The 8,883-nt window shown below is 39.2% G+C and overlaps 1 pseudogene; it reads right to left on the bottom strand.

Moving 5' to 3' along the window:
• Positions 1 to 1,527: 1,527 nt before the first annotated feature.
• On the bottom strand, positions 1,528 to 7,909 carry LOC133754172 (heat shock protein beta-1-like; annotated as a pseudogene).
• Positions 7,910 to 8,883: the final 974 nt, after the last annotated feature.

Raw genomic sequence — 8,883 nt, 5'->3', positions numbered from 1 at the left:
ATTTTACCAGGACGTTTATTTACATTGGAATGCAACAGAGAGGCAAATTAGAATTAAAAATAGAATGAACATAACAATATAAAATGATCCTGGTATTTCTGTGAGTACAACTGGGTAAAAATGGTAAGAACAATAACACTGAGAAACAATTATATGGGGAATGGTTAGAATTATTGATCAAATTGACACATACAAAGAATATAAGCAAAATCACTCTAACTCTCATATAGTGAATGCTATCATTCCTGGTGAATATTAGACTTAAAATAATGACACTTCTATTGAAATTTGCATGTTGCAAGATTTTTTAAAAAACTTAGTTACATCAAAATTCCTCAAAAGTAAGCAAAGGTCATCTGAAAATGAGCATGAAAACAGATTCTAAGTGCATATGAAAGTTTATGAATAGAAAATCAGCTGGAGAAATTACACTAAGAGACTATTGGAACTCATAGGAGAGCTTGGTAAAGCTGTAGGATATAAAATCAGTGCACAAAAATCAATTGCCTTTGAATACACAAATAATGCCACTGCTGAGAAAGAACAGAAATATCACTACCATTCGGAGTAGCTACTACAAATCTATATACCTTTGAATAAATTTAACCAAGGATGTGAAATTTATAAAATTTTAAAGAAAGAAATAGAAGAAGGAAAATTTTGAAAAAAACACCTGTGTTCTTGGAATGGAAGAATGAATGTCATCAAGATGTCCATTCACAAAAAGTAGTTTACAGATTCAATGAGATTCCAATAAAAATACCAAGGACATTTTCTCATATCTAAAAAAGTAATGCTAAAATCCATATGTTAGCACAGGGACACCAAATAGCAAACACAATCTTAAACAGCAAAAACAAAGCTGCAAGCATCACAAGACCAGATTTTAAGACATTCTATGGGCCAGTTACAGTCAAAACAGCCTGGTAACTGAGATACATGAAGTTTGCTCTCTTTATTTTAATAAAATTTTTTCAAATGATTACATCATGGCCATGAATGGACTGATTACACACTCACTAACATAATGAGAAGATTTTAAGGAACTAAACAAGCTGAAGTCAGTGTTCAAGTGTTCATAAAGGACAATTAAAAATGCACAGCAGTGATTCTTGGGAAAAATGGGAACTAATGCTGTAAGATGTATCACTGAATTAGAACAGAAAATACATACATAAATAAAAGTATCCAAAATGTTTACTAGAATTTGGTGTACAACAGTTGTGGTTTCAGATTAATTAAGATGGCTTTCAATAAATGTTAAAGGAAATGGGCTAGCCACCCAGAGGGAGGAGGTGTTTAAACCACACAGTTGAGGCAGGTAAGGTAACACACAGCTTGAATAAATCATGAAATACTATGTTTCAGTGAGGTAAAGCCACTTCAAATGTGCCAGTAAATCCAACAGACTCAAAGACTGAATTATTTAAATTCACAGAAGTAAACATTTTAACACACAATGCATCATAAGGAATTTTTTTGCAGCTGCTTTGAATTTTATTTGCGAAAACCAGAAGCTTAACAGTATCAAAAGGGCATACAGGCAGGGGCTTGCGGCTGGGCAGCGCAGGAGGCCGCTCTACTTGGCCGAAGGCTGCTTCGACTTCCAGGCTTCGGGACGCCGATCTGGGCACCGGCCTTGGAGGTGACCGAGATGAAGATCTCCGCGACTGCGTGGCCGGCTTGGGCAGCGGCGCTTCCACGGTGAGCGCACCCTCAGGGGACAGCGAGGAGGAGACCAGCGTGGGGTCCACGCCGGGGGAGGCGTGTACTTCCGGGTGGAACAGCGCGCGATGTAGCCGTGCTCCTGTCGCTCTTCGTGTTTGCCGGTGATCTCCACCACGCTGTCCTCGGTCTTGACTGTCAGCTCCCGGGGCGAAGTGATTCCCGTCCAGGGACATGTGCCAGCGGTCGGCCCTGTGCTGGAAGCCGCTGCTGAGCTGCCTGCTGAGCGCAGGGCTGTGGGCGGGCGCCTCCGCGGAGGGCTGGGGCCTCATGTAGCCTGGCAAACCGCTGGTGCTGAACCAATGCTCCCACTCCTCGGACAGCCGTGGCAGCCCAAGGCCACAGGCCACCTTGTGTGCCCCTTTGATACTGTTAAGCTTCTGGTTTTCGCAAATAAAGTTCAAAGCAGCTGCAAACAAAACAAAACAAAACAAAAAAAAAACTTAAGATATGAATCATACAGTTGGGTGAAATTACATAAGAAACTGCTACAAATCAATATAAAATTCTAAAAACCTAACAGAAAAAATGGACAAGAATATGTATATACATCATATGTATGACTGTTTAAAGAAAAGGACAAACATCTTTAGATTTATGAACAGAAAGTCAATCTCACTTGCAGAAATAAAAAACCAAAAAATTAGCAATCATCATTTTTCCTTGTCATATTGGTAAATTTCCTAAAAATCTGAAAAGATCACGTTGGCAAGACTGACTGGAGAAACAAACCATTGTAAGCAAACCCAGCAAACTGGGGTAGCCAGTTCCAATGATCACATCTACAAAAGGCAGTTGACTTTGTGCATCAGAATTATGAATGCTTATGCCCCTTAACTCAGCAATTTTAGTTCTAGTAATTTAATCTGGAGGTTTACTTCACCTCTGTGAATGGGCGTATGTCAATGGTATCTATTACAGCTTGTGTTGTTCTAAAAATAAGATTGGATTAAGCAGCTAGTTAAAAACTTAAAACATCTGTAGGTTAGACCATGAGTTTCCAAAAAAAATGAGGAAGCACTTCAGGCAATGATATTCTGAGGGCATGAGCACCATGTATTATAACTTTTGGAAATTTTATTACCTTTTAATTACATAAATAAATAAAGGAAGTACAAGCCACAATAAAATTATTACATGATACTATAGAAAAGCAAGCTTGTACAATTTGAAAGAAATAGAACAAAATTTCTACAGATGAAATATAGTCAATTAAATAGAAAATTACTGAATATAGGACAGTGCACAGAGCTTAACAGAGAATTGGACCAGTACAAGATGCATCTGAAGAAATTATATAGAATATACCAAAGATAAAGATTCTCCCTTAGTGATCTTTTGAGTTGTTTCTATTTTGAAAAAAATGGTGGTTTTAAGTAGTTCTACAATTATGAATAAGCTATGAACCTTCCAGTTAGGTCTGTAAGTAGACTCAGACCTCTACTTCTCTGTATACACCTAGGAGTCTCATGAAGTAAGCCTGTGTTTAATGTTACTAGAAACTGCCAAAGAGTTTTTCTGTTCATGCTAATAGACTAAGAATAACAGGATCTCTACATTTAGGAATAGGAAGGGAAATACAACAACCTGCCCTGTGTATCACACTCAGTAATGAAGCATGGGGAATATGAGGCACTTCAAAGTACTTCATGGGAAAAGAGAATTAAAAGATCTGTTGATCTGGTGCTAACATTTCTTGAAATCCATAAATAATATTTGCATAGTATGCACTTTACATGAACTTTTTAAAAGCCTGCCATTTTCCCTTTAAAGGAAAGACACAGAAAAAAATGACCACTATCATAATATTTATACAATATTGCCTCAAGAAGCTTTACAAATAGAATAATACATGATACAAAAAATAGAAATTATAAAAAGTATATTTGCAAATTAATATACAAATAAGGTTAATATACAAAACAATTATATGACTATACAATAAACAATCAGCTAGAAAATGCAATTTAATACAATCCCACTTACGGTAACAATAAGAACTGTGAGGTACCTCATAAGAGAATTATAAGAAAATCCTTCTGGAAAATATCATTATAAACCATTATAGTAGGACATAAAAGAAGATGGAAACAAATGGAGAAATTTAGTACATTCATGGGGAAAATATAGCAATTAATTAATCTATACTCAAGAAATTTAATGTAATTCTAATTAGAATCCCACAAGGATTTCTGAAAGATGTTGATGTTGATAAGCTCATTAAAACTGCAAAACTAAGCAGGACACTAAGTATAAGGACAAAGATCAAGGTCTTACAGACCCTTGTTCTAGTATCATTACAGAAATTAGGGCCATGTGGTGTAGTGGAGGGTCACAGAATTCTTTCCTGAGACAGAATAGGATGCTCAGAAAGAGCCCAGGTACATACAGGGACTTGGTACATGACAAAGTGGCTATTAAACTTTCAGTGGGGACTGTGCCAAAATATATTTTACTTGAAACTAAGCCTCTAGATATAACTTCAAATTTTCAGGAAATATGAGGCTAACCTATCATTAATTGATAACATTAGGAAATAGACAAAACACAATATGATACATTCTACAAAGGTATAAATTTTGGCCCTTAAAAAAATTAAAACATCATATTTGTGACAATGGAGAAAATCTATTTGGAAATCACTGCTAGTGTTTCATGTGTAATAATAATATTGTGTTTATATGCGACTGTCCATATTCTTAATATGCATAGTGATATACTGAGGTGTGACCTGTATGATGCTTGCAATTTATTTGCAAATAGTTCAGCCAAAAATGTGCCCACATTCCAATTGATGCACAGCAAAATGTTAGAAATTATTAAATCTACAGGGCTTACATGCAGAATGTCAGTGTATGCTATTTGGTTTCTATATATTAAATGTTCATAATAAAAATTGGAAAAATAAGGGGGGACCATTATAAACTCAACAAATATTTCTGAGAAAATCAAGTGTTCTTAAAAAATTATATTCCTAGTTCACATTTTAGGAAAAAAATAAGAAAAAAAAGTATAGGTATCTATAGAAGAAAAACCATCTATATTTTCTCAGATTCAGACAATTTCTTAAGGCACACAATACAAGTCATGAGAGAAAGATGGGATTGATTATACTAAATTTTTTAAAAATGTAAGTAAAAACACCAAAAACAGATAAACAGAAAAATCAGAGTAATTAGGAGATACAACATGGAACGATTAATATCCCAAGAAACCCATACATACCAGTAAAAAAAGTAGAAAATCATACATGAGACTAACAAAAACCTCATCTTCAGAGATCAAGATCAGCATACCATAAGCATATTCCAAGATACGTGATCTTGAAAATACCACCTGAAATAGGACTCTCTATCACACAGATTGGCAAAGCATAGGAATAAATGCAAATATGGTAACAGTTTGAAGGAACTGAAATTCATATATAATTTTGGTGATCTAGCTTTTCTGCAATAAAATTTGACAATTGTTGTAATGCTGAAAACTGGCATACAAAAACACTTAAAATTTTCAATTCTAGAAGATTCCTTTCACAACACAAATCTGTTCATTGCAATACTATTTATAATTGCAAATATTAGAAACCACTCTCAAATCAGTCAATACAGACAGAATACCTAATCTAGGTCTATTCATACAATAGGATACGACACAGCAGTAAAAACAAATTATCTTGATTTCATAGAAACATATATTTAGAAAATTTGATTCTAATAACAAAATCAACAGCTACACAGTGACTCCCAAAGAACCCTCCTTGCTGGTGTTTAGGTTTTCTAGTTACTTCCCACATGCAAAATATTTGCCCAGTGGAGCCAACAGAATATGGCAAAAGTGGTGGCTGTCACTTCCAAGATTTGATTAAAATAAAATGATAGCTTCTGTCTTTGGTGCTCAGTTGCACTGTCTCTGAGATGACTTGCTATGTGATGACCAAGTGCCCTGTTTTGAAGATATCCAGGCAGTTGTGCTGATGATCACTTGATGAGAAATGGAGCATTTCTGCCAGTAAGTTAGTAAATAGAAGTGATCTCTGTAGACCCAGGGCCAGAGTCAACCATTCAACCATCGCAGCCACTCATCCATCACTAACTCTCAGGAACAGCGCAGGGTGGCAAACAGCTGCTATGTTTTGGGGAACACTGCTACACAGCAATAAATAACTAATACAGGGCTGGTGCCGTGGCTTAACAGGCTAATCCTCTGCCTTGCGGCACCAGCACACCAGGTTCCAGTCCCGGTCGGGGCACTGGATTCTATCCCAGTTGCCCCTCTTCCAGGCCAGCTCTCTGCTATGGCCCGGGAAGGCAGTGGAGGATGGCCCAAGTCCTGGGGCCCTGCACCCACATGGGAGACCAGGAGAAGCACCTGGCTCCTGGCTTCGGATCTGCACGATGCGCCGTCCGCAGCGGCCATTGGAGGGTGAACCAACGGCAAAAAAGGAAGACCTTTCTTTCTGTCTCTCTCTCTCACTATCCACTCTGCCTGTCAAAAATAAATAAATAAATAAATAAATAAATAAATAAATAAATAATACAAGTTAGTTATGCCTATTTAGTAAAATTAAACATGCACAGTAATTATGAGGACATATGCCTATTTCAGGATGAAGTGTAACTCTGGGGAAACAGATAGGTGGTGTTTTGCTTTTTTCAAATAATTATTATTTGAAAGGGAGGAAAACACAGAGAGAGAGAGTGCTTCCACACAGTTGTTCATTCCCCAAACACAGTAATAGCAAGGGCTGGGCCAGCCTGGAGACAGGAGCAGAATTTCAACAAAGTCTTCCACATCAGTGGCAATTACTGAAATACACAAGCCATAGTCTGCTACTTTCCAAGGTACATCAGCAGAAAACTGGATCAAAAGCAAAGCATCTGGGGTTTGAATTGGCACTCTGATAAGGATGCTGTATTGAAAGCAGAAGCTTAACATACTGTGCCACAATGCCAGCATTAGTTGTTTTTTGTTTTCATGAGAAAGCTTCATTTTTCTTAATTTTGTAAAGATCAATTTTCTTATGAGAAAGGGCCCTATTCTGTGGAGTAGTAGATTAAGCCTCTGGCTGCAGCACCAGCATGGGTGCTAGTTCATATCCCAGCTGCCCCTCTTCTGATCAAGCTCTCTGAATAATGGCCTGGGAAGGCAGTGGAAGATGGCCCAAGTGCTTGGGCCTCTGCACCCAGGTGGAGGACCTGAAGAAATTCCTGAATCATGGTTTCAGATAGGCCCAGCTCCAGCTGTTGCAGCCCTAAAAGACAAATGCCACACAATCTCAATTGTGTGTGGAATCTAAGAAAATCACAATCACAGAAAAGAGTGGTGGTTGTCAGGGGATCAGAGCAAAGGAAATAGGAAAACATGTGCAGTTATGAGATAAATTAATTCAAGATCTTAATCACAGTATTTAAAATATTCAACACAGTATTTAAAAGAATACTCTATTACATACTCACAACTTGCTAATATCTTATACATTCTTTAAAAATGTTACAATGCAAGGTGATGGATATGTCCTGATCATTTATTTCATCACGATTCGTGTATATGTACAAGAGAATTCCAAAAAGTTTATGAAAAAATAAGATTAGAAGATAATTTGAATTTTCCATAACTTTTGAAAATCCTTTCACATATAAAACATCAGGTTTTGTATCTTGAATATACACAAATTCTGTTAATTATATTCCAACAATCTTGAAAAAATTAAAACAAGCAAAAAAGAAGTGGGCTCCTATATGAAAACATAAATTCAAAATAACAGTAAACTAGATATAAATTCGGGATTGGAAAGGCTTTCTTGGAACAAAATTTTTAAAACACTCATAAATTTAAGGAGCCAAAATTTCTATTTTGAAAGTGTTAATACAGTCCACAGCCTGTCAAGGGAGCCTGTAAGTGCTAAGATGACAGCCAAATGTAAAATTACAGGCCCCGCTGCCTCTTTAAAACCTAGATGAAAACCCAGGGTCACACAACACTTCTGTTTTTATCTTACCTAATCTATGTTACTAGGTTACTGGAAACAGAAAACAGAGACCCATCTAGGAACAGCTAAGTAAAGAGGTCAGTATCTTGGACAAGACCCTGCTGCACACGTATTTAGAAAACTGGGGGGAATCAAGTCCTCACAGGGAAGGAAGGAGGAACCGAGGGCCGCATTAGGACAGCTCCAGGCCCGCATGAACCCCATACACAGAACCCACAGTCTCCCTAGTGACAGCTCAGGCCCCACTGCACACCCAGGGAGACGCGGGGCTGCCGCTACACAGCTGCCCAGGGGTGGCTCCAGGGATGCCAAGTCACTGCGAGCAGGGAAGGCCCAGGGTGTCGGGGGTCTCCGGTGCCAGTCTCCCCCAACCCAGGGTCAGAGGAGACCAAGGAATGTGCCGTACCTGCGGTAGTGTGGTGCCCACAGAGCCCAGAGATGACCTCCGGGAGGCCCGCATACTCCTGGCCCTGCAGCAGCTCCAGTGGCTCCGTTTCCCCCCAGACACCCGGGCCCACACACTCACCGTGTCGTGGTGGTCAGCTTCCTAGGTGTCCAGCGTCTCTGCCCTCCAGACCCCTGCCGTCAGTGAAGGTGGAAAGTAGCGGATTCCGATTGGCTTGGGAGCCTCGGGTCAGCGGTGCTGTCTCCTAGGAACTGGCGCACCCGCAGAACTGTAGGACAGAGGACTATGATGTCAAGACTCCTGGATGTCACCTCCCTGATTGGACAGTTTGCATGACACGTCACAAACGGTGCAGCCAATCAGCATCCTCCACAGCTGGGACACCCTAAGCTCAGGTTGTGTGGATGGAAACAGCAAGAGTGGAGGCCTGGGTCAGGTGGGAAACTGCTCCTCTTGGGCCCTGCTCCCTGCTGCAGGAGAGCCTCTCACCTCCTTGCTGCAGGAGGGCCTCTCACCTCCCTGCCGCCTCTGCTGGTGTCGCCCTGTGTACCCCTGTCCTCCAGGGCGGATTCTTTCTGGAGCTTGTGGTGACCTGCTGCAAGAGAGCTTATGGGCCTTTCTTTTCCCTCGTATTTTTGCTCATTTTTCTATCGGGTCGTTTGTATCACTCTTTAAATATTGATTTAAAATGCTTAAAGATATCACATTTAATCCTTTTTTTTTCTTTTCTTTTTTCAGTATCTGTTTTCTACTCTGCCTGTTG

The sequence above is a fragment of the Lepus europaeus genome, chromosome Y, assembly GCF_033115175.1.
Source record: "Lepus europaeus isolate LE1 chromosome Y, mLepTim1.pri, whole genome shotgun sequence".
NCBI classification, from domain to species: Eukaryota; Metazoa; Chordata; class Mammalia; order Lagomorpha; family Leporidae; genus Lepus; species Lepus europaeus.
Note: the sequence above shows the minus strand (reverse complement) of the source record. Positions and strands in the feature narration are given on the sequence as shown.